This window comes from Lepisosteus platostomus, chromosome 14 (assembly GCF_059453375.1).
Source record: "Lepisosteus platostomus isolate fLepPlt1 chromosome 14, fLepPlt1.hap1, whole genome shotgun sequence".
In the NCBI taxonomy this organism is placed as follows: domain Eukaryota; kingdom Metazoa; phylum Chordata; class Actinopteri; order Semionotiformes; family Lepisosteidae; genus Lepisosteus; species Lepisosteus platostomus.
Window position 1 is genome coordinate 12,528,013 of NC_142624.1, and position 26,592 is coordinate 12,554,604.

Here is a 26,592-nt window from a genome sequence, read left to right on the forward strand (position 1 = left end):
GGAGAGATGATGTAACCTAAAAAGTGAATCCTAGAAGCATTAAAAGTGCACTTCTCCAGTTTGACATAAAGTTTATGCTTTATGAGTCGGGAGAGTACTTCTCTGACATGGAGAACATGATCCTGGAAGGTATTAGAGAAAATTAGAATGTCATCAAGGTATACTAAGACAAACCTTTGTATCAGATCACGAAAAATATCGTTAATAAAGGTTTGAAACACTGCCGGGGCATTTACCAAACCAAAAGGCATGACCAAATACTCATAATGTCCATGGGTTGTCATAAATGCCATCTTCCACTCGTCTCCTTCCCGAATACGGATTAAATTATAGGCCCCCCGTAGATCCAGTTTAGTGAAGATCTTGGCCCCATGCACGGACTCAAGTGCTGCCGGAATTAGGGGCAAAGGGTACCGATTTTTAATAGTGATCTCATTAAGGCCACGATAATCAATACAGGGACGGAGCCCACCATCCTTCTTTTCCACAAAAAAGAAACTGGCACAAGCAGGTGAAGTAGATGGGCGTATAATTCCAGCCTTTAGAGAATCTTGTATATATACTTTCAGGGCTTCGGATTCCGTATTGGAGAGCGGATATATACGACCCTTAGGAGGAATAGATCCTGGCAAAAGGTCTATGGCACAGTCATAGGGTCGGTGGGGTGGGAGAGCCATGGCCTCTTGCTCATTAAAGGCTTCCTGTAGATCAGAATATTGGGGGGGGGTATCGTAGGAACGCCAGAAGGGGGCGTTTCCATGAGTGCAACTCTTACAGGTAGACGACAGCAACTACCAATACATTGGGGTCCCCAAGTTAAAATTTCTCTACGGGACCATGAAATGGTAGGGTCATGCTGTTGGAGCCAGGGAAAGCCTAGTACAAGGGGATGTGATGGGGTCTCGAGGAGATAAAACCAGATATCCTCAACATGTGTGGCGCCAATTTGCAATCTTATTAAGTCAGTTTGCCATCTTATAAGTCCTGGAGACACTGGGGAACCATCAATAGATTGTACACGAAGAGGAGGAGTCACCTGGGTCAGGGGCAGTTTCCAAGCTTGTGCTAAGGAGGCATCGATGAAGTTCCCCGCTGCCCCCGAGTCAATAAAAGCAAGAAGTGGGATCTGTTTATTACCCCAAAACAATGTAGACCTAATAGAAAATCCTGAGGAAAACTTAGAGGATTGAGTCAACTCACTCACCACAGGATCTTGAGCACTTGGGAGGCGCCTCAAAGACGAACATAAGGCAGGGCAGTCAGCTTTAAAGTGTCCTAATTTTCCACAGTACATACTGCGGCCCTCTCGTCTGCGTCTCTCTCTTTCTTCTGGAGTTAACCGGGCGTGGGCAATTTCCATAGGTTGTTCCGAGTCTAGAGTGTTGGTAGGTGGTGGCCGAAGAACCTCTTGTATCTGTGTCTGAGATCTTTCTCTATTCCTCTGACCAAGTCTAAACTCTAACTCCAACACCTGGGAAATTACTTCCTCCAAGGTTCTGCCCGACTGTGGCATAGTTACCAGGTGATCCTTTATTTTTTCACATAATCCTTGCAGGAAAAAAAAAATTAGGACCTCATTATCCCAGAGAGTCTGTGCTGCTGCTATTTGAAAGTCTATGGCATAATCCTGTGCAGACCAGCAGCCCTGGCGGATAGATGAGAGGCGGTAGGCGGAGTCTTGACCAGCTGCGAAACGACAAAAAAAAACCTTAAATTTCTCTAAAAAGAGATCATAGTCCAGTACCTCAGGAGCCCCGTGATCTAGTAAGGCAGTAGCCCATTCCAGAGCACGGCCAGTTAACAGAGAAACTACGAAGGCAATCTTGTCTTGAGGAGATAAAAAGGTTACCGGATGGAGCCTGAAAACCAGCGCACACTGTGCCAAGTAGCCCCGACATTTCGTAGGGTTGCCGTCAAACCTGTCAGGGGGTGTAAGTGGAAGAGGTCGAGGAGCAGGTGTAGAAGCTGGCGGGGCGGAGCCGAAGTGGCAGCTCCAGCGTTACTTACACTATTACCAGTAGGCGGCATTGCCGACAGGTGCGCAGAAATCTGTTGTACGGAAGCCTGTAACAGGAGTAAGGCTTGCCAGTGCTGATCCAAAACCGAGCGAATCTCCTCTTGTTCCGTTGGGTTCATGTTAAAGGTCTCAGTATTCTGTTACGGATTCGGCCAGTGAAACCGAAACAAAGTAGTGAACCCACTTGCGGGACCCGACAGAGACGAGTCATGATCCAAATACCGTAGCCGAAGGAGAGAGCCAAGAGTCCAGGGGAAGCCAGTGATCCAAACAGGGAGAGAGTAGCCAAAGCCAGACCGTAATCCAAAACCGTAGACGAAGGAGAGAGCCGAGAGTCCAGGGGAAGCCAGAGAACCAAACTAGGAGAAAGCAACCGAAGCCGAGCCGTAATCCAAAAGACGTAGTTAAAGGGGAAAAACCAAAGTCGGAACCAGAACAGTACGAGGAGGTAGAAGGCGTAGCGCAACAAAGTAGCTCGAAAGGGAAACCAATACTGAGCGAGGGAGTAGGGAAAGACTAATGCTTAAATACCAGATGAGACGGAGGTGTGGTGGTGAAAGCGTACACTGATAGGTGGACTGATGAACTAAGGCTACGCCTTCTTCTGCCTCTTTCGTTGCCGAGAGGCAGGGATCGTAACAGAAATTGATGTACATGGTTATGTACATGATGAACATGTTTGCATGTTCTTTTGTAACATACACCTTTTTGTGATTTTTTTTGTATATCTAAGCAAGTGTTCCTGCATCCCTCTTCTGCACTATAGGCATAGCTTTTTTTCTGTTTGCTTATTTCAAAGCAACACCTGCTCCATTTCTAAAACTTCTAGCTCATGTGCATTTTTGCATTTTGTACACCTCTAGCACTTTAACGTCCTGAATTTTCATTTGCCTTAATTTGTAGAATGAATTTGAGTTATAGCCTTAAAAAGCTTAAGTTTTCACTATCTTTTATTTCTTGTCCTACAACTGTTATTATTGATCACCGAATTATTGTACTTGACATGACTTCATTCACCCTTTCCTGAACATCTATGACAGGCAGAGAGAGTGCTGTTTCTGGTGCGATCTTTTGCAGCTGACATTTCACTGTTTTAAATGAACAAGAAATTAGATTGCTCATAAATCACTTATTCTATATAAACACAGCGTAATTGCCCTCCAAAAATCCTCTTTTCTTGTTCGTTTTAGAGACCTTGATCGAAACTGATTTTAGATGTCAGAAAGGATTTATTATCTCTGTATTTCCTACATTGCTTTGTCGAGATTTTAACTTTATATTTAGGCTCAGATTTCAACTATTAATCGTACAGTAATTAATAGCAGTAAATACTGATGTTTTGCTCCCTCTTACCACAAAAATATATATGTTTTGTAGCTGGGATGAACTTTATTTCGTACGCGTATCTACTGCGATTCGGACACGGAACGGTTAAAGATGGCGGTAAATCAGGCACCCAGAGAGAGGTGGGGGGGCGTCTTCTGGCCTCCATAACTAAAATGCCAAATAGGAGTGGCTTAATCACAAGCACCACCATGGTAACTGGGATGTGTAGTTTTTAATCCCGTTTGAATTATAACTGTACGTACTGTCTTCATATTTGGCCAGGGCTTTAAAGAGAAGGCGCGCCAAAAAATTTCGGTGCTGTCGTCTCCTCTTTAAAGGTACCCCCGTGCTGGAAGAATTTGACCTCGGAACGTTTGCCCAGCGTACTTTGAGACCACTTGTTATCCCAAGTTATTTGAATCACCACAATTCAAATAGAGAAAAAAGATCTGACTGACAAGATTTAAGATGTGGCTGTGTTCTTCCTGCGTTTGTGTTTCTCTGGGTGCTGACAAAGTAAAAACCAATTACTTTTTGACAATGAAAAACTGCGTGTGTGTCTCTTTCTCTGCTGGTGCGCGGGCGCGGTGGGGTGCTTTACCAGCTGTACAGAAAATAACAGTGCCCCTTTCCATTCAACGGGTGTCTGAGTCGCTGTGTCCCATCTTTTGACAGTCATTGTTGTGAATGTCTGTAGAGTGGATCTTATTTTCAGAATAAGATATATGACCTCCTGCAGTCAGGACAGGAGGCTCCACTGTACACAGAGAGGGGCGGGAGGGGGAACAAGCCGATACCCTGGCTTCTCTCCTGACGCAGCTGGATAACCTCCTTCACTCAGGAAAGGTGGCTCTACTTTACATGGAGAGGGGCGGGAGGGGGAACAAGCTGATACCCTGGCTTCTCTCCAGACACAGCTGGGTGAGCTCCTCCAGTCAGGACAGGAGGTTCTACTGTACACAGAGAGGGGTGGGTGGGGGGAACAAGCCGATACATACTTTTAGAGTTTGATTAATAGGGAATATAATATAAAAATATAGTACTAAAAATAAGATACACTCTACAGACATTCACGACAGCGACTGTCAGAAGATAGGACACAGCGTCTCAGGCACCCGTTGAATGGAAAGGGGCACATTAATTTTCTGTACGGCTAATATTAAAGCCAATACTTTAATATTCTTTTCTGTATGCTTATCAATAGTGGGTACTGGCCTAATTCGGCCCTGCACCCATTGTTTTTGTCTGCACACGGATGATGTTTCTACAGATCTCCATGTGCAGAGTTTCTGTGGGGTGTTTGTCCCATTGAGTGTAATCCTGGTCTATGAGGGGACCCCACACTTCACTGCCGTATAGGGCAATGGGTTGGATTACACTTTCAAATATTTGGAGCCAGATTCTTGTTGGTGGATTGATGTTGAGCCTCCTTCTTATTGCGTAGAAAGCCCTGGGTGCCTTCTCCCTCAGTGCCTTCACTGCCAGGTCAAAACTTTCAGATGAGCTGATGGTATATGTGATATGTGATATGCCGAGATATGTGTAGCTGGATGAGTGCTCCAATGTGTTGTTGTTAAGTGTGAATTTGTACCTGTTTTCCTGAGGTCTGGCTTTTTTCTGGAAAACTCTGGTCTTGTCAAGATTGATTGTCAGCGCCCAGGTCTGACAGTGCTGCTCCAGCAGTGCCAGGTTCTGCTGCAGCCCCTGTTCTGTGGGCGACAGCAGGACCGGGACATCTGCATAGAGCAGGAATTTGATTTCTGTGTCATGTAGTGTGAGACCAGGAGCCGCAGATTGTTCCAGCATTCCTGCTAATTCGTTGATATAGATATTAAACAGTGTTGGGCTCAGGCTGCAGGCCTATTTCACACCACAGCCCCACGGCGAGTGGTGGTGATGAAATTAATAAATCTTTAATAACCAGTGAAATCCAGGAAACACTCAACGTCCTTTTTGAACTTAGGAAGGGAAACAGAAAGCCTTAAAACCTGTTAAGTTCCCTAAAGCTTTCTCAGTCAGGTATGAAAATTTACCCACACACCATCCCCACACACCCTGCCCCCTGACCCTGTTTTGCGTCAGGGAGGACGAATACGAACCTATTTCCCTTTGAAACTCATCAAACAAGACACACTCACCAGAGCTTACACAACTACAGTATAACTAAAACATACAGTGCCTTGCGAAAGTATTCGGCCCCCTTGAACTTTTCAACCTTTTGCCACATTTCAGGCTTCAAACATAAAGATATAAATTTTTTATTTTATGTAAAGAATCACCAACAAGTGGGACACAATTGTGAAGTGGAACGAAATCTATTGGATTTTTGAAACTTTTTTAACTAATAAAAAAATGAAAAGTGGGGCGTGCAAAATTATTCGGCCCCCTTGCGTTAATACTTTGTAGAGCCACCTTTTGCTGCGATTACAGCTGCAAGTCGCTTGGGGTATGTCTCTATCAGTTTTGCACATCGAGAGACTGAAATTCTTGCCCATTCTTCCTTGCAAAACAGCTCGAGCTCAGTGAGGTTGGATGGAGAGCGTTTGTGAACAGCAGTTTTCAGCTCTTTCCACAGATTCTCGATTGGATTCAGGTCTGGACTTTGACTTGGCCATTCAAACACCTGGATACGTTTATTTGTGAACCATTCCTTTGTAGATTTTGCTGTATGTTTGGGATCATTGTCTTGTTGGAAGATAAATCTCCGTCCCAGTTTCAGGTCTTTTGCAGAGTCCAACAGGTTTTCATCCAGAATGGTCCTGTATTTGGCTGCATCCATCTTCCCCTCAATTTTAACCATCTTCCCTGTCCCTGCTGAAGAAAAGCAGGCCCAAACCATGATGCTGCCACCACCATGTTTGACAGTGGGGATGGTGTGTTGAGGGTGATGAGCTGTGTTGCTTTTACGCCAAACATATCGTTTTGCATTGTGGCCAAAAAGTTCGATTTTGGTTTCATCTGACCAGAGCACCTTCTTCCACATGTTTGGGGTGTCTCCCAGGTGGCTTGTGGCAAACTTTAGACGAGACTTTTTATGGATATCTTTGAGAAATGGCTTTCTTCTTGCCACTCTTCCATAAAGGCCAGATTTGTGCAGTGTAAGACTGATGTCCTATGGACAGACTCTCCCACCTCAGCTGTAGTTCTCTGCAGTTCATCCAGAGTGATCATGGGCCTCTTGGCTGCATCTCTGATCAGTCTTCTCCTTGTCTGAGCTGAAAGTTTAGAGGGACGGCCAGGTCTTGGTAGATTTGCAGTGGTCTGATACTCCTTCCATTTCAAGATGATCGCTTGCACAGTGCTCCTTGGGATGTTTGAAGCTTGGGAAATCTTTTTGTATCCAAATCCGGCTTTAAACTTCTCCACAACAGTATTACGGACCTGCCTGGTGTGTTCCTTGGTCTTCATGATGCTCTCTGAGCTTTCAACAGAACCTTGAGACTATCACAGAGCAGGTGCATTTATACAGAGACTTGATTACACACAGGTGGATTCTATTTATCACCATCAGTCATTTAGGACAACATTGGATCATTCAGAGATCCTCGCTGAACTTCTGGAGTGAGTTTGCTGCACTGAAAGTAAAGGGGCCGAATAATTTTGCACGCCCCACTTTTCATTTTTTTATTAGTTAAAAAAGTTTCAAAAATCCAATAGATTTCGTTCAACTTCACAATTGTGTCCCACTTGTTGGTGATTCTTCACATAAAATAAAAAATTTATATCTTTATGTTTGAAGCCTAAAATGTGGGAAAAGGTTGAAAAGTTCAAGGGGGCCGAATACTTTCGCAAGGCACTGTATAAGTTTATGCAAGTAAATAATTGCTATTAGGAATGATTTTTTAATCTATCAATGTTAGATAAAAAAACACATTGCCCGACGTTAGAAAGCATCTTGCATTACGTTGCTTGAAAAATAATTTTATTTCGAGAGACTGGATAAGTAATTCAAGTGTTTTTTAACTTCCTGAAAAACAAGTAATTTAACAATATATGTAAATGTTTTATGATCTGTCGCTGTTGTGAATGTCTGTAGAGTGTGTCATATTTTTAGTTTTGTAGCCAAAGGGCCTTGCAGATCAGAATACCAAGGAATGAAGCAATTACCGCGCCCAGCTCCTCAATGGAATCAATTTAACAGTCCGGGTGTGGCAAGCTTCTAATGTCTCCCGACTCTGGCGAAAGAAACACGTCTTTCCTTGGAAGATAATGAAGACATTCTAGCCATACATGAGAATATAGCATAAATACACCAAGGGATTGGGTTGAGTTCCCATCACAAAAAAATCCGCAAGCCTGCACTACAGCAACTATAGTACAGTATGGAGACCAAGAGCTTTTACGGGAAGAGACGAGGTGCTTCTGCCACCCCAGCTTGCAAAGAGCGAAGGGTAAGCAAATACAGCAGGCTTCAGCTGAAATACAAATCAAATCAAAGTTTATTTATCAAATGCACAACAATACGGCGTGCAGCAGTAGTTGCTGGCAATAAAATGTCTTTTTTTGCGAGCTCACAAAAATTACAAGAGTCACAAAAACCACAAAAATTCACAAAAACACAAAAATCACAAAATTGAGGTTACATTTTTTAAATTGAATAAAACTCAATGTGAGTAGAGCTTTTATGTGTCCATGGTGTATGCAATATATACATGTAGTGCAGTTATGCTGAATATAGTGAGAATTGTGTGTCCATGTAGCCATTACAGGTGATTTGCTAATGAGCTGCGGGTTGGCTATTTAGCAGTCTTATTGCCTGGAAGTAGAAGCTGTTCCGTAGTCTTGTTGGACTTGGACCGAATGCTTTGGTACCGTTTACCGGACGGTAGGAGGGAAAACAGTTTGTGACTGGGATGACTGGGGTCCTTGAGAATGGACCTGGCCTTAACGTGCGCTATAATACGCGATTATAGCGCATATTACAAGGTATTATTGCCGTATTGAATTACACATTCTATTATAAATTTTTCTTCGCAGCCTGTTCTTCAGGAAAACACCGCACGGGCAAAACAATCTCCGAAATCTACCAGGACAGTAAAAAAGAAAGCGGTAAGACGGATGAATTCTTACATGAATTATTTTATTTTGCCAGGCTGTGGGTCTCTGCTCACGGCCACTGGCCAGAGTGCCAACCTGTAGAAGCAGCACCTGTATGGAGACTTTTCAGCAGCAGCGGGAGCAGTATGACGCAGTACTGGGCAGGACTGGGAGGTCAGAGACACTCCTGAAGATGCAGAAGAAGGAGACAGTATGTTCCGGCAGTCAAACGCTCGAGCAGCTGTCTCCCGATAAGTGCCTCTCCCCGCCGCGCAGGTTCCAATGCCAGGCGGAAGCTCTGTCCCCCCCAGAACACACACTGCTTCAGGACACTCCTTCCCGGCCTCTCTGCTCATCACCGCCCAAGACTTGGACTTGGCTTCACAGACGCCAGCAGGACGAACAATTCTCCCAGATATCCAACTGTTGCCCATCACTCAAGAGAAAGAGGGGGGGTTGTACTTGCAGTGCATCGGTATAGATGGGAAAGCGAGAGCCGACCACTACGCCGCCCTCTTGTTTCAAAATCTTGTGACTTTTGAAATCTACTGGGGGTGGACCACATCGGTAAATTTCGATGGGTCCAGAGGCAAAAATGCCTTGCCTTGCAATCTACGGGAAACTATTAGTAGCATGGTGAATCGGAGATTCTCAACACTTACTTCATGCGACTGGAAAAGACCAGCCCCAGGACCTCTTCTCCTGGCCTGCCTGACACAGAGCTTTCTGGGTCAGACACTCTCACAGCTCACAACAGGCATGTCTTCTACTGTTATACTCCTCTGTATAAGAACAATCATAGGTATAAATAAATGCTGCATAATAAATGCAAAGACCTTAAAATCTTAAGTCATAGCTCCTGGAGGAATTCAGTAAACTTGAAAATAATCTCCATTTCCAGCTAAACCATGTTTTACGCACTTGAGGTTTTAAAATATTTGATATGTTGAGAAAGGTAATTAATGCCCTGCTCCTCATGCAGTATCAGTGTGTGAGACTGATAGTCACAGCCTGAGCTCTAACTGCTGTGTTTCCTGTGTTGTGTCAGTAGCAGGAGTGCTAACAGGGCACCCCCAGGTGGTGAGCAGCAGCACACTGAGAAGAAGAGCAGCTCAGGTCTAGGTCTGTATGTCCTGTCCTTCTGTCAGCACACTGTGCAGCCTAGCAGTGTGTGTGAAAAATGTCTTTCATGGCAAATAAATCATACAGCACCATTCTAATGTAATTTTGCTACACCAGAAATAAATTCTACTTCAGGTTCCACAATTTCTGTTTTGCTTTCTTTTTTTAGGAGGGGGCAGAGACAAGCAGCCCTCTTCCTCACTGGACAGGTACAAAATGTTTGTTTCAACCAAAAGAGCTGACTGAGCTCTTGGTGCCGCACTCATGAAAAAGTCATAAGGTCCTTTCCAGTCATTGTAAGAAATAATATTTCATGATGTCAGTTTACACTGTGAGCTGTTTCCTGGTGTGAACACATGTGAACACATGCTGTTCCTTTCCAGCTCCAGTGTCGTGTGCTGCTCTCCCCCCTCGGATAAGACAGCACCTCCTCTCAGCGTCAGAGGCCCCTTCAGAGAGACCACCCTGCTCCTGGGGTAAGGACCCACCCGTTCAGACAGTTCCAGCTGTGGATTCATACACTCATCACAAGAAGCCATGACCAGCTTTGCTTCTCTCCTGAGTGCCTTGATTTTTATAAGTGAGCTTACTTCCACCAGCAAGCAATGGCCGATACAAGTAATAACATCTTGCAGAACTGCAACGAGGGACATTTAGTGAAGAATACATTCAGAAATCTAGCTTAATTGACTGACGTTGTCTTCCTGATCTAGCTAGGATATGCACTGCTGTGCACATTTTTTAATATCCACTATTCAAAACCAACAATATTTAAAACTGTAAGAATCATACTTTAATAATATGAGGAACACATGACAGGAAGTGCCCAGAGTGCTTTGTAGTGTCTGCTGCAGCAGGGAGTGAAGGAACAGGGGAGCTCCAGGTCCCCTTAGTGCAGTTCAGACTCCAGCCTGTCCCAGGACTTCCTCAGTTGACCCTGTCCTTCTGTCCACAGGTTCCCCAACCTGGGAAACAGCTGCTACATGAACGCAACCCTGCAGTGTCTCTCTGGCCTACCGTCCTTCTCCAGCGACATCATGAGGGAGGGGCACAGCTGGGACACGATGCCCCAGACTCGGCTGCTCAGGTACTGGAGCCCAGGGCAGGAGGAAACAGCTTAAAGAGACTGAGACGGACTGGAGACCAAAATAATCTTGGGAGGTCATACAAGTCCTCCTGTCCATGAAAATTATAACTTCCAGTGGAAAACAAAGATGTAAATTGAACCTGTTGTTTAGATCATGCATCTTTTCCTCCTGTTCGCCAATTCTGAGATGTGCTCCTCTAGTCCACTGACTTGCCACTGTTCTGCTGTGTTGAGGAGAGTCCAGACTGCCCTGTTCTCTTCCTTGCGTGTTGTTTGCTCACCTACTTGCAGGGAGGAACCAGAGCAGCCTGAGTCAGAACTAGGAGCAGCTGAGATGCATTAAAACAGTCATCTCAGCTGCTCATGAGGAGTTCAGTGGAGACAGGCAACAAGTGAGAGCTTCGAAACTCAGACATTTATCACTCTGTCACATATATTAGACAATGAAATGCACCTGAAGAATCCACAGAATGTATTCCACTACTAAAACCTCAAAAAATATCCACAGAATTAAACTGATCTCAATGCTCCCTGATTCTAGTTTCAGGCAAGGCTTTGAAGAAAACACAGTGCTCTACTGGGCAGTGCTGTTGTGCAGCTGGTGGCTCCAGTGTGATCTGGATTCAGCTCACTTCCAACAGATATGCTGGCCAGATTAACCAGTCTCTGTAATTTGCCCGTGTGGGCAATTCGTCTACCAAACCCCTTTTATACTGTTAGGCTACACCAGAATTGGATCCTGTAGTGGAGGGCTGGCACACACAGTTGATGAACACACGACAGGAAAGACCTCTGTCTGCTCAGGTAGGCTGTAGGACTCCTTCACAGCAGAGCTGGCATCTCCCTAACACACAGCTCTCACTGCAGGATGCTCATGAGTTCCTGAGTCACTGCCTATCTCAGTTGAAGGAGAAGGGACAGGGGCTGAATCTGGCCTGGGCCCGACGGCTGCTCAGTGTCCAGGGCGCCCAGCCAGAGGGAGGTGAAATGCCTCCATTTTTCACCTGTCCCGTGGTGGCAAATTTTGAGTTTCAGTCAGTTTCTCAGGAAAAAATTAGAGTTGATTTTGTCCTTGAAAGGAAATTGGAAGTGTTTGGAGTAATGGGTGGTCACATGTCTGCCTCTCTGTTCTCTGAAAGCTGTGGAAGAGGTGTTTCACCACCTGTCTCTGGACCTCCTCCCGCTGGCCTCCATCCAGGACTGTGGACCTCTACTTCAAGGTCAGTCTCGACGCTCGACAGGACTTACATGGGGCTTTTTAACATGTGCCTCATGAAACAGGCATCATGGTTTAGGGACAGGATCAGAGGAGAACATGGGTTTTGTGTTTGAGGTGAAGAAATGAGATTGATTCAGCACAAGTGAATTTCACTGTAGAGATGCAGCCATTCAAAATGCATGGTACAAACCAGCGGTACGGTAAACTACCCACAAGCCACTGCAGGGCACCGCGGTGATTGGCTGGCCAAAATGACCGACAGGGGCACTCGTGGTGCATTGGTTGGTAGTGAAAAGATTAAATCATTGAATCTATTTACTGTGCACATTTTAATCCGCTTAGTTTTGAATATTTATATGGAATTTTACCACTAAAGGGAAATTTTAGTAGCTGAGCATAAAAAGAAGAGGAGCATAACGCATCTGAAGGTCATAAACAATATTAATTTAGGAACATAAACATATGTTGTATGTACAACTGTATGTACGTAAACTGTACTGTGTATGGCTGGTCTTGGTAGTTTAAAGAAAAAATACACACCAGTCTTCCATTTCTCCCTAAACATTTTAAGCATGAAAGTTTTATGAAACTGTACCCAAATATGCGATTGCTGTATACAATGAATTTTAATTTAAAAAAAAAATTATTTAACACGAAAATTAAGCTGTTCACATCTTCCGCCTGAGAACAGTCACCCGTTGCTACCCAATGCAGAAACACAGCCACTAACTAGCAAAGAGAGGACATTAGCTAGCCAATATGATAAAGAAATAAATGATTATTTAGTTTATTTCTTTGCACAATTATTTGAACATTTCCATCGATTGTACAAGCACTTGGAAACTGCCAATCCTTAGTTCATCAGGCATTTTCTTTTACGCTGCGGGCATTCTCCTGGTCTGTGTCTTCTAGGATATAATGCCAGCGAACTCTTGTTTTTATGTCCACTATAACAGTCTCCTTTGCTTTTAACCGAGAGTTTAATAATTTCCTGAAAATGATCATAAAAATGATTTACTTTATTTCCCTCACGGGATCAATAAAAGTATCTATCATCTGTCTAAACTATGGGACAGAATTCTGGGGTCTCCCCATACCAGAGATTATGGTAGGGCTTCAGAATGGTGATTGGCTGACACCATCTGACACCCCTCTGATTGGAGAAAAAAGACGTGCTGGTTTGCTATACATACTGTACCAGGAAGAGGATTTCTTTCTATTCGAAACGTGTATTTTAAAAGATTAATTAAGAAGTAAAAACCTTACAGCGTACACAGATTTCTAAACTGATCAGGATCGTTATCTTTGTCTTATGCATAATAATGTTCACCACTCTGTCCAGCAAATTAATAATAATCTTTATTTTTTATAGCGTTTTAAACGAATAAGTAATTAGATTGCTCATAAACCTAATCACTTATTCTACATAAACACAGCGTAATTGCTCTCTGAAAATGCTTTTTCTTTTTATTTAGGCTCAGATTTCAACTAAAGACTGTATTATTAATAACCATAATAACGACCAACGAACAGAAACAACCATATAAACATAATACCAACCAAAAACATAGATAACAACCACAATACAAAATATATCAAACCATTAAACTCTCTCAAATTCCTCCAAGTATCATAATCCCGCCCTTTATGCAAAACCAAACCCTCCTCCCATCCCAGTTTATTCTCTTTATTATAAACAAAATCCACCTCAATTTTCAACATAAAGCATTACACAAAATCAATACATCAACACTCCATACTCAACAACGATAATTCACAAACAGCCAGAACATATAACTCCACTTTTCCAAATAGACCTCATTTCCATAACCCCGCCCCTTATGCAAAACCAACATCCCTCACCTGTTCTCTCTCTCCGTTGGCGTTTGTAATCGTTTTTATTTTTAAATAAATTTTAGCAAAGTCATGTATTTTAAAAATCTTAAGATTTCTATATTTGTCTTTATTTAGTGGTTTCATTAGTGACAAAGGCTAAACTTTCTTGGAAAAATGTCTTTTATGTAAACCATGTTTGCTATTAATTCATTTAGGGCTAGAATATATTCATTGTCTTCCAATGAAAGAAGGGTTCCTTTCGCCGTAGTCGAGTTGACATTAGAAGCTTGCCACGCCTGGACTGTTACACCAACGCATTAGCATGTTAAAGCGATTTCATTGAGGAGCCTATCTTTCTTAACTAGTAAGTACTGTACTTACTGGGTTTTTGAAGGGGGGAGGTGTCTTTCGCTGGAAATCTCGCCCCCTTCTACTTTGAAAATACCTGTGAAACCGGTTTAATTCGTCACAGCCAGCACTCCCGCAGAGAGGGGGGTTGTATTTGCAGTGCATCGGTAATACAGTAGATGGGAAAGCCAGAGCTGACCGCTACGCCACCACGTGTTATGCTCTTCGTTAATGTCTAAGCCGGAACACATCATTATATCTCATTTTGTATTTCTTTTTTTAAAAAAAAATGTTTGCCCAGCCTAAGAGTATTGTTGTTATTGTTTTTAACTTGTGAAGTGCATTGAGGAGCCACCTTTAAAGGCGCCATATACAATAAAGTTCATTATTATTACTATTGTTTATTTGCTGGACAGAGAGGTGAACATTATTACACAGAAGACAAAGATAGCGATTTACGTTGCATTGTGCATTGTGCTGCTGTGATACAGTTTTAAATAATTAAAAGTCTTAACAGTATCAGCTTTATTTATGGGTTTTAAATAAAGGCGATTTAAACGCGATTTAAATCAATATAAATGTTTATATTGTAACGCATAGGTGACTATTCATTGTTATTAAAATGACTTAAATTCGATCATGTTGTGATATTTAGAAATATACATTTGTTTAGTGTGAGTGAAGTTTTATTTAATCTCTGAGCCATACTGATTCTTATGGAAGCCAGTTTCTGCCAGGGAGTTAAAAAAAACACACTATGGTATTCTCTCCGATGCAGTGCAGTTAAAAACATACTTCTGATGCTGTTCCTAAATGAATATCATTTATGACCATCAGACGCTTTATGCTCCTTTTCTGGATTGAACAGGGAGAGGCACTTCATGATGTACTTTTCACTGATGAAACAACAGTGGCTCTGGAACAGTTTTCAACCATGTCGTTTTATAAAAAGGAGAGATATGTGAACAAGCAAAACCCCAAACAAACATGTATGCCATACAGCGTATGCGTTACTGAAGCTAAAAGTTTAGCCTTTGCCACTAATGTAACCACTAAATAAAGACATATAGAAATCCCTATGTTACTGTATATGGCTGGTATTGGTAGTTTAAAGAAAAAATACACACCAGTATTCCACCTTCTCCCTAAACATTTTAAGCATCAGAGTCTTACATGTGGTTATTTCGGAAACGTTTGTACGTGCTCCTTCTGACCATGTTACTGTTTACTGTTATTGACCATAGTAAGTTTAAGTGCCTATGGGTAATTTTACTGTCCGTGGGGGAGGGGGTGGACCGTCTTTCATTATAAGGTTAGTCTGTTCTACTCTGAGAATGTAGAGGGGGTGGAAAGTGCCCGCAGTCATTTAATTAGTATTAAAATTCGCACTGATTCCCTTGCGAAGATACAGACAAAGGAATACTCGTGCGTGGTAAAAAAAATGGCATAAAAACGACAAAGTGAAGGCTGTGAAAACATTCACAATGTACTTTATACACAAAGCAAGTGTTCTCACAACTCCAGGAGGTTTCGTGAAAATGCTACAGGCGTGCCAAAATCGTTTTTTTTTAATTCAAGGTGACTTTACCGCGGTTTTCATTTTCAGATTGTGAATCAAAAAAGGCATTTAATAAAACACGCGATTGCGATTTTAATCAATTACTGTATTGATTGAAACACACATTCTGTACAGATACAGTACAGTCACATTCTCCTGTCGTCCAGTGGTGTAAAACGAATTAGCAGGTGTTTGAGATAACAATGCACCGCCCACTGAGTGGAATGTTCTCATTTGTTCTCAAGTGTAAAAAGAGGTGATAATTCTTAATAATTCCGTGTCGCATTAACTAACCTCTTCAGTTTATTCCGCCAGACAGTACATGAATATAATTATATCGTTATTAATTTGTTTAGATACGCAATTCCATATTATATTCCCTGTTAATCAAATTCTAAAAGTATGCATTTGTTAGATAACAAGCGAATTCACAGAAAAGGTTAAAAGACTATCACTTTTCACAAAGTATATAATCCTAATATGGTCAGAAGGAGCACGTAAAAACGTTTCCCAAATAACAACATGTAAGACTTTGATGCTTAAAATGTTTAGGGAGAAATGGAATACTGGTGTGTATTTTTTCTTTGAACTACCAAGACCAGCAATATACAGTACAGTTTACCTACAGTAATATGTTTATGTTCCTAAATTAATATCGTTTATGATCATGTGAAAGGCATGGTGAATCGGAGATTCTCAAGAATTACTTTGTTTGATTGGAAACGATTGCGTGATCGGATCAACTAAATGCTGTGGTGTTACTTTTTGTCAATGAAAAAATAAACTCTTTTCGTTTACAAAGACGTTTACAAAGAATGTGGACCAGGGTAATACTTTGAGCTTACAGCTTGTCCAAGGTCATTCATCATTAATACTAATAGTAATATCTTCGGTAAAGACTTTGATGCATAAAATATTCCTGCATAATTAAAATATTTATGATAAAGGTGGTAGGTTGTGTATTTTTGTCCAACAGAACAATCTTGCTTTTAGAAAATATACCGCCTTTTTAATGTTTAATGATTAACATTCTGTAATACACTGTTTAAATTTAAAAGTCTAAAGAGTATACAACTTAAATTCTTAATTGAATAAAGATTGTCTCTCAGCAGTGATCAGGATTCGAAACCGACGTTTTCTGGTGACAACTCAAATGCTATACAGGAGAGGTTAACCTTTATTAGCTCCACCTGGCGGTTTTACAAGGTGATTCCGGATACTATTAACATAATCTAATTTGCATACGGTATGATGCGGTGTACTGCGACACGCCCACCGTGTTATACTCCAGCATACCCCGCTTGTTTTGAATGGCTGCATCTGTATCTTCATAGAATATATGCGTGGAAACTCTAAGCAATGATAAAGCCTCATGCTCTAATGATGCATTTTTATTCTACATCCTGATTTCTGCAAAGATTTAATTTTTTTTCTTAAATCTAAACATAATGATACTGTTTATATGGCTATACGGGATGTACATTTATTTTCTTTTTTCAAGTCTGGCTGGTGTCATATCCTGATTGTATCACTGATATTGTAGCCTTCTTTGTTTTTTCCATGTTAAATTCCCAGCTTTTAAAGCTATCATGTGAATCATTCCTAATCCGAGCTTCAACATGTTATTCAGTCTGAACATAAGTGGGTCTCTTGAAATTGTGACCTCGACTAGGTTGTCTCAGTTGATCACAGACAATGTCTCTTCCTTCGTCCAGGATGCAGAGATTGAGCGGAGGTGTCAGAGCTGCTCAGGATTACTGGCTTCTGTCACTTCAAGCTTCAGCACACTGCCCACTGCCCACTGCGTGCAGCTCACAAGCCCACACCAGTGTCAGAGAAGTTACTGTGTAACTGTTTCACTCTGCATTGACTAATCTTTATGTGCAGCAGCATGGAAGCCTGTTTCCCATCTACAGCATGCTAGGTTCATAGGAAATAATAGCTGAGACTCTCTAGTGGTCATTCTGGACTGAAAGAATGTGAATTAAGAGTAAATTGCTGCACTGTTGCATTCATATGAGTGTCTCATATAACTGGAGTGAAGTGTGCTTCTTCACTGATATTCCCTCTGTCCCTCTTCCTCTTCCTCTGCTGAGCAGAGTGCTGATCTGCATCTGAAGAGGTTCAGGTACGACACCACGCTGCAGTACAACACCAAGCTGGAGGAGCCAGTGGTCATCCCCAGCGGCTTGACCACTCAAGCCCACTGCAGCGGTGGCGTCCAGCTTCCCCGTGCTCTGGACTGGAGAGCAGAGCCCAAAGTGTGAGTCTCTCTTCGGCCGAGATACAATGAGCATTGAACTATAGTCACAGTGTCACACTATCTGCAGCACAGAGCAGCTGTGTCAGTGGAGTGTAAAATCCAGCTCTAAGACATTATGAGACTCTAAGATATACTGTAAGATATTATGTTGCAGAATAACACAATTCTTGCACAGTTTCTTCCACTGCATGCTCACACTTCAACAGTGTATACTTTAATCTTTTAGTTTTTATTGTAGTGGTAGTAGCGTAGTGAACTGTATTGAAGTTTGTATCCTGCACTTTCTTCACACTTGCCAATATACCCATTATTGGGTTATGGAACTTGATATAATTATAGTAAATTTATAACTCAGTACATAAACTCCTGACTGAGTACATGAAGACTAGCCAGTTATTACCATTGGCAAGTGACAGAGAGCAGGTAGTCAAGGAGAGCTTTGTGTGCTGCAACTCTGGGGAGAAAGCACCTGACCTTTCGGTCTGCTTGAGAGCAGAGCTCACACTCTCAATGCTGTCTCTACAGGTTGTAAGAGGGGCTCAGTGAAGAAGAGCTCCTGGCTGCAGCCCTACAGATGACCTTGCAGGAGAGCCTGCAGTCAGGACCTTCCACAGCCCCTCAGGACAAGCAGGGAGAATCACCAGGTAACCCCCCATTCACCTCTGGCCCACATCTCCTTAACAGTCTTGAAACCTTCACACATATCCGTAAACACCCACAGCAATAGAAAAGCAGAATCTCATTCCTGTCAGATCACAATCTTTCTAATCCTCAAGTCCTTTTCTTAGTCCTAAACTGATCATCAGATCATTTGTTCCTTTCTCTGATGAGTGGCCGTTCAGTGATCTGCTTCCTAACACAAACTTGTGATCAGTTCACTCCACTTGGAATTACAAACTCCTGAATTACCTGTCATTAGTTCAGATCTACAGTACCTGGTGCATTCTAAGAGGATTATCCTCAGAAAATCTCTTTAATTTCTTATTAAGGACAATAATGTGTCCTCTTAAGATGTCCAGGCCCATGAAATGATAAAATCTTAAAATAGTTCATCTGCTTCAAGTTTTCTGACATGGTCATTATAGCCTTATATATTTCTTAAGTTGCACTTTCAGAGACATGTGTGTTCACACTTTTTTATTTCTGGTTTCCTGAATGTCCTTGAAAACAGAGAAGCAGAGACCAGTGGAGCCTCACTGTGAGACAGAGGCAGTAGCTCAGCACAGACAGCAGCTGGTGAGGAAGGGGAGGGAGAGAGATAGAGGCAGCAGGGAGAACATGAGGGCAGACTCAGACAGAAGCTCAGAGACAGTGACAAGAGTTTGTGTTGGAGTCAGTGAGAGATGGGGTCTTTGAAAGAGAACAGAGAGCTGAGTTAGAGTTTAGGTTTATGAAGAGAAGAAAAGAGGATTGAAGAGATTGTAGAATGCAGCCCAAGTGAGGCAGTGGTGAAATGTCACTCACCCTGCTTTCTGTGTTTGTTTCAGAATGGGGAACCATCAACAAATTATCAGCTTGCCTGTCCCCAGCCATGTTGGGAGAACTTCCACCTCTGGTAAGACAAATTCAAAAACCCGACCTGTTATCACATGAGAAACAGCGTTTATTAGCAGTGCAGTTATTTGAGGAGCTTCCTGCTGTTGTGTGTACAAGATCATCAGACAGAGATGTTAGGGACACAATATCGGTGAGGACAGTGTGGACCTGCAATGACCCATCCTTGCACAATATATAGGGAGCTCAGTGTCTTCAGGGACCCTGGATGTGGTGACAGACATAGTTCTGACCTGTTAAGGTTGTGGCTCAGGTCAGACAGAATGGGAACCAGGAGAACAAAGGGGAACAGGAGGAAGGAGCAGTGAGCCAGACGAATCCATGGGTGGTTTTTGTGAACAAAAGACTCTGTGCTTCCCAACTACATGCTATACATTTTAGATCATATGGGAAAAACATATGTTTTTAAATCTTTACAAATGTTACAAACACAACAGAACAACCGCACCAGCTAAATACAGTACATAAAACAATGCAATGCTATTTTGATGTAGAGAAATCTACTGACACTGCCTGTAGAGTCAATGAAAAGTCCCTTGGTGGTTTGTCACTGTGATGTGTGATAATGTCTCATTGATGAGAGACGCCTCATCTCTCTGTATCTCTGCAGGTCATTACATCAGTGATGTTTTAACATCGCAGAGCAGACATGACTCCAATTTAATGACCAGAGGGTGAGGAGGACCGACGAGCTGTCTGTGCTGAAGGCTGGAGAGAGGAATGCGTATATCCTCTTCTACATGCACAGGTACAGACTGATTCATTGCTCTAACGAAATGTTAGTGTAGGATGTGTACTGAACAGTGAAAGGCAGTCAGTGTCGGTCATGGCCTAAGAGGAGCCAGCTGTGGGTTGTTGTCCTGACACCTGACAGCTGAGCTCCTCCTATTTAAATGCACTGTGTCTCGTCAGCAGGTGTGTGAGGTGAAGAGGAGGGAGATCCACACCTGGGACTGGGACTGGGACTGGGACTGGGACTATTAAAAATGCACTGAAGTGCCTGTTTCCTCTTTAACCCAAACTTTGTGCTGTTCATTTTTTATCCAACCAGTAACATTAACATTAACATATGCAAATATCAGAATTAACTTTTTTATTACTTTTACTGCAGTGAACATTATTCCCATTGTTTAGATCACATCATCACATCAATAACTTCTGAAAAGACCCCTTAAGAGTGTTTACATTAATATACCCTTACATTGAACTATATGAAATTACTCATTTAACCCACTGTATCCCTTGTCTTCAATATCCCTGCTCCCCCTGAGAACCAGCAGTGTGGAGACCTTCTCAATAAATAAGTATACACACATACTTAAAATGTTAATGTTTCTTTATTAGCCCTATACAATTTCTTGCATTAGGAATTCGTCTTTTCGCATACCCCAGTTTTCTCCATGGTGACACAGACACACAGACAGGGAGAGAAGCTTGGGGTCAGAGCGCAGGGTCTGCCATTGTACGGTGCCCCTGGAGCAGTTGGGGTTAAGGGCGTTGCTCAGGGGCCCAACGGAGTAGGATTCCTCTGCCGGCTGCGGGATTTGAACCGGCAACCTTCCAGTCACAGGCACAAAGCCACCTCTCCGCCCAAGAAGTGACTGAGCCCAAGAAGCTAAAGTGACTGAGCCTCCCGTTTTTTTCTGCGTTTTGCTGAATTTGTTCCTCTCCACGGGCTGTTTATCTCAACAGAGCTCTCCAAACTCACTGTGGCAGGCACTCTGTGCATTAAACGGTGAAATACTGAGGACCCATTACTTCATGCGACGAAGGTCTATTGTATAGTGGTTGGAATTGTATTGTAGTTGAATATTATGTAATCAGAAAGAAATTCAGAAAGGTCAAATTAATCTATTTAAGTACCGTGTTCAGTCACAATCAACACGTGTGTCCGTGTGAACCGTGGGTCACTGAAACCGCTGTTTCAGTGACCCGCCAGCAGGGGGCGCGACGAGGCTGCTTTTCACACAAGTGCGTGAGCGTCAGCTGAAAAGTGAACATATAACGGTCGACCTGCGGTGATAGACTGCAGCTTTAATTATTAGCCTTTGTCAATTTACTGATTTACAGAAATCTCAATTCATGTGTTGGGCCTGGATGGACACTTCTCCTCATGCCTGAAGTGCAACAGTTACATTTCCCAGAGACTAACGCGTCGAATTACTCCGGAGTAACGGTCTTATTTCAGTAATAAACTGCTACTATATTCTGATCTGTCCCAGGAGATCCATTATGCCGCTTAATTAGGGTTACCGTATGTCCGGATTTCCCCGGACATTTTGATCCTTCAAAGTCACGGAGCTCACAGAGCTTCAACAACAAATGACAACTTCCATAGTCCTTCCTTAGTCTTCCTGAAATTGTTAACTCTCGCCATGAGTTTTCTTTCAACAAATTAACATTTCTTTGAAAAACTAAAATAGTAAATATTATTGACACTATATTGAATTTGTTGCTATTTCTAAATTCTAAATGAACACATTCAACGTTAAGCGATTTATTAATAACAACTAATTATATCAAACTGCTTGTATTTTAAAATTGTATTTTGTTCGGGGTGGTTTGTCACTGTTTTCACAAACTTCTGAAACTCCCTCTGTATTCCATGTTTTAACCTTTTCTATGAATACCTACACTCGTTATCGCAGTAAAACACCTCATACTTATTTATAAAAAAAATTTAGAATCCACTAAATAGGGAATATAATATGGAATCGCTTATGTAAAGAAATTAATAACGATATTAATTTAAGGATCTAAATATATGTATTAACATAGCTGGTAGTATTACTGTAATCCACTTTCTTTGTAAATATGTTTTATTTTTAATTTGACTCATACACGCATGAGCACATTAGAAACATTTTTAAGCTGTTCGTCTCAGCTGTGTTTTCAGCAGCCTGTTGGTACAGCAGGTTTACCAATAGGGGTTCTGTCGAGGTGATCCCAGTTCAATACCTGGTATCTCAATACCTGGTATCTTCTAACATAGCCTTTTTAAAAAATAAAATAGTAAATATTATGTACACCATATTAACATTTTTTGTTTTTTTATATTATAGCATATTCAATGTTAAGGGATATTAATAATTAAAAACATGAATGACACAGAGCCTGCAACCTACAGATTTAAAGATCGAGATTTGTGAAAACTTTCACAGCTTTTATTTAAACAATATTAGTACCTTGTTGCATTTTTAGAAACCTTAGTTTGAATAAAGTGGATCCCATGTGCATGTGACTTCATAAAGTGAGAAGGCATTATGCTATATTTTAAGGCATCAGTTGAAGCCTTCTGAAGTCTCTCAAAAACATACAAATGTAACATAATATTGTGTGGCACGATGGGCAACCGATTCTTTTAATTTGAAAGAAAATCAAAAATAGGAAACAATAACGTGTGTGCCTAAAATAGACATTGCATGGTTTTAAAACCCATAAAAACAGGTTTAGTTAAAAACGTGAAATGTTAAAAACAAGTGATTTTTGTTCGATGAGATCAGCTAAGAATCTTTGTGTAAGCTGTAAGTTTTTGTTAACTTTTGAATTAAACATTTTAAACACTTTAATTTTGTGAATGCAACAAGCATTTCCTACAGATACAGTTCAATCACATTCTCCTGTCTTCCCATGGTGTGGAGCAAATTAGCAGATGGTGGAGTAAATAGCGCACCGCCCACTGAGCTCAGTTAGGGAAGAGGCAGCTCCTTAAGGAGACCGTTCTACAGCTTGCAGTGTCAACTGCACTTCTTTAACCTGAAATCTTTTAATTATCATCAAACATAGCTTACCAGTTAGTTTAATATTTGAAACCATTGTTAAGTAAAGCAGAGGCTTACTGTACTTTCTAATGACATAACACATGGAAAGATTATAACATCATTTTTAATTTTAAAAAAATGAATTTTAGAAAAGTTTAATTAATAAATAAATATCACAGACTACAGATCCAGCCATTCAAAATGAACAAGGTACGCTGCGTTAAAACGCGGTGGGCATGGCGCATCATATCCCATGTTAACTGAAATACTTCTGAGTATTATAACTGAATAACTGAAGCTTCTGTACTTCATAAAAAGTTATAACGTTTTGTCCTTTTCTAAGAACACGTACTGTAGTAAGAACACCACTTGCTGTTACTGTAAAAAAATATACTATAATTACTATAAGTTGTACTGATTTAATACCACTTGATAGTTATATTAATATGGAGTCATGTAACTAAGCAGCTAAAATATTTTGGAGATATATTTTTGACATTTTGGAAACATTTTGACATTCGTTGTTTTTTTTTAAAGCTTGTATTGCTCTTATAGTGGTAATGGAGAAATTACTGTACAGTATGTTGAAACCATACCATGACAGTGAAGACGTGTTACACCTTCAAGTAAGCCAGTGACTGTTGTTTACTATGTTGAGACAAGGTTGTGTAACTCTGCAGAAATTATTCTGTACACTGAAGAGATATTATTAATAATGACTGAACTCAGACAGGCTGCAAGCTCAAAGTATTACCGTGGTCCAGTTTCTTTGTAAACGTCTGCATCAGTTTAACTCATTCACCCGTGATTACATGAAAACGTTTTGCCTGCCCTTTTCAGCGGCATGTTGGTGTAATGGCTTTGGCTTGTGACAAGTGTGCGGCAGGTTCGAGACCAGCTCCTGGAATGAGCTTTCCTTTAACATATAAACGTTTCTTTGAAAAACTATAATAGCAAATATTATGGATACTATATATTGACATTTTTGACATTTCTAAATGTTCATGATCGAAGCTAAGTGACTTATTGATAACAACGAATAATTTCAAACTGCTTGTATTTTAAAACTGTATTTTGTTTGGGGTGATTTGTCACTCACTGTTTTCACAACCTTCAGTTTATAGAAGACTATTACACCCCATTGTTTGTTATGTAAAATAGACACTTCTGGGGGAAGAGATACATTTTCATTAGCATGGTCTGTTGTCATTGTTGCTTTTTAACGTAAGGCGACCAGTATTCAAAAGTCCTGTTTTTTCTTAACACTTGTTTTTCCGTACTGTAGGAATGTTATACATTTCATAAAAACTAACAAACTGCTTATCTTTTAGTTTCCTAACTGCTTATAACCCTGGCAAATGGAAACATACCAGGGGGCATTTATAGGTCAGTGGACAAGTACAGCTCATGTCTTAAAATATAGTAAAAAGGGAAGTCGAACGTCTTGTTTTGCAAAAGTAACCAATAACGAAAGTCTTAATAAGGAGTTCTTTTCCGCTACCCAAGCTTGACTAAAAATCAATGGTTCGTTTTATGGATTAGGTTATCTATGTTAAAGGTAGGAACTTTGTCTTTTACTGTGTATTAAAAGCGCTGAGCAAAGTCTTTCTGAGAGACGAGCTTTTGCATGCTGATCATACGATCAGTATGATCAGCGTATGCATACGAATAAACAGCTCTTCTGTCACCAACACCTGGACTCTGACATTTTAATGTTTCTTCAGTACTGGAGTTTTAAAACTTGATTAAAGACGTACCACATGCATACAACGCGATGTTGTATAATTTTAAAGCCACTACAGTACAGCTTGTGGGAAATACATTTATTTGTCCTGCATCAGAGTTTAACTCCTTCAGAGCGCCCTACATTACAAACTCCAAGCGTTTCATTTCTATTGCTACAATATCGACAGCAATGTAGTTAAAAGGAACATGTCAGAATGTTTGAATGTGAACGAGTTGAGGGATTGGATAATAAGAGAGAAATCATAACAATGACCCTGGGTTGCTAATCATGCATACCCAACTGAAAGAAGGATAAATTGAATTGACACGTGATGGTTTTGTGTTGAAGCATTTCCTAATGGAAATCTTTAAGTTAAACAAGGGAGGGGGGAATGGTTATTTTTTTTTACAATTGCAGTAATCGGAGAACAGCCTATCAACACGATGGGCAAACGATTTTTTTATTAAAAAAAAACAAATAAAAAATAAGAAACAATTACGTGTTCCTGTCTAACTCAAAAAGTGTGTGATTTCAAAAGCTGTAAAAAATGGTTTAGATAGTTAAAAAACACATTTTATTTAAACATATAAAAGACTTGAATTTCATAAATGTTGTACTGATTTAATACCTCTTGATAGGAATATTAATATAGACTTGTGTAACTAAGCAGCTAAACTATCACAAGGAGAGATTTTGGAAACATTTGATGTTCATTTTTAAAAAATATATATATATATTGTCCTTATAGAGGTAATAGGCAATAGAGTGTCATGTAGTACGCTGCACCCAGGCGGTTCAAACCCCGATCAGAGAATTACTTTGTTTCTTACATAACGGAATATATCAAAATAGTCCACTATTATAGCTTGTGGTTGGCTATGGCATGAATTTCTGTATCTGGATAAATTAAGTGATGGTACTGTGATTAAGGATTTCTTCACAAAATTCTTTAATTTAAACAAAGGAGGGAAGAGAGTTATTTTTACAGTTGGCACTCCGAGATTCTGACTGATTTAATTCCCCTCGTTTAGCAGAAACAGATAAAAAAATCATGCAATAGTTATATGTATTTGAAGGCGCTCTGTTTTATTTACAGACACTCCAACTCAAATCTGTGTTGTACAGTGATAGAGACGAGGGTAATGTAATCCCCATTAAACAATGTGCTTATCGCGCAAATCCTGCTAAACTAGAAATTAGACACAAGAAGAGTATTATTGGACAATGTTATGTGGCTCTGGCGGAATGTCTAACTGAAGAGTTATAGAGGAGACATGTTGTGTATCGCCTCTTTTTACACTTGTAAGAACGTTCCAATGTTAATGCGACACGGAAGATATTATTAATAACCTTTTAAATCTGAATCTGTTAACTACTTCACACCTGCATGTCAAGATCATGGTTTGGAAAAAAAAAAAACCTTTGATTGAATGAGAATGTCATGATTGTTTCGCAAGGATGTGAAACGTGACAATTTGTTACAGTTACCATCAGAAGAAAAAAAGTTTATTTTTTATTTATTTGCAGCTGCTGCAGTGGCTTGCAATGGCTGGATAGTTAATATTTCAAAATTGCCTCATCAGTCTGTCTGTGGGGGGAAGGGGGGAGCTCTCCTTGACAGCTGACACTCCTCCACATGCTTAAGTGAAAAATTCATAAAAACACCAATGTAAACGTCATCTTTACAATTTGAAGAAAGTAAGTATGTTAAGTTCTCTAAAACTTTCTCAGTCAAGAA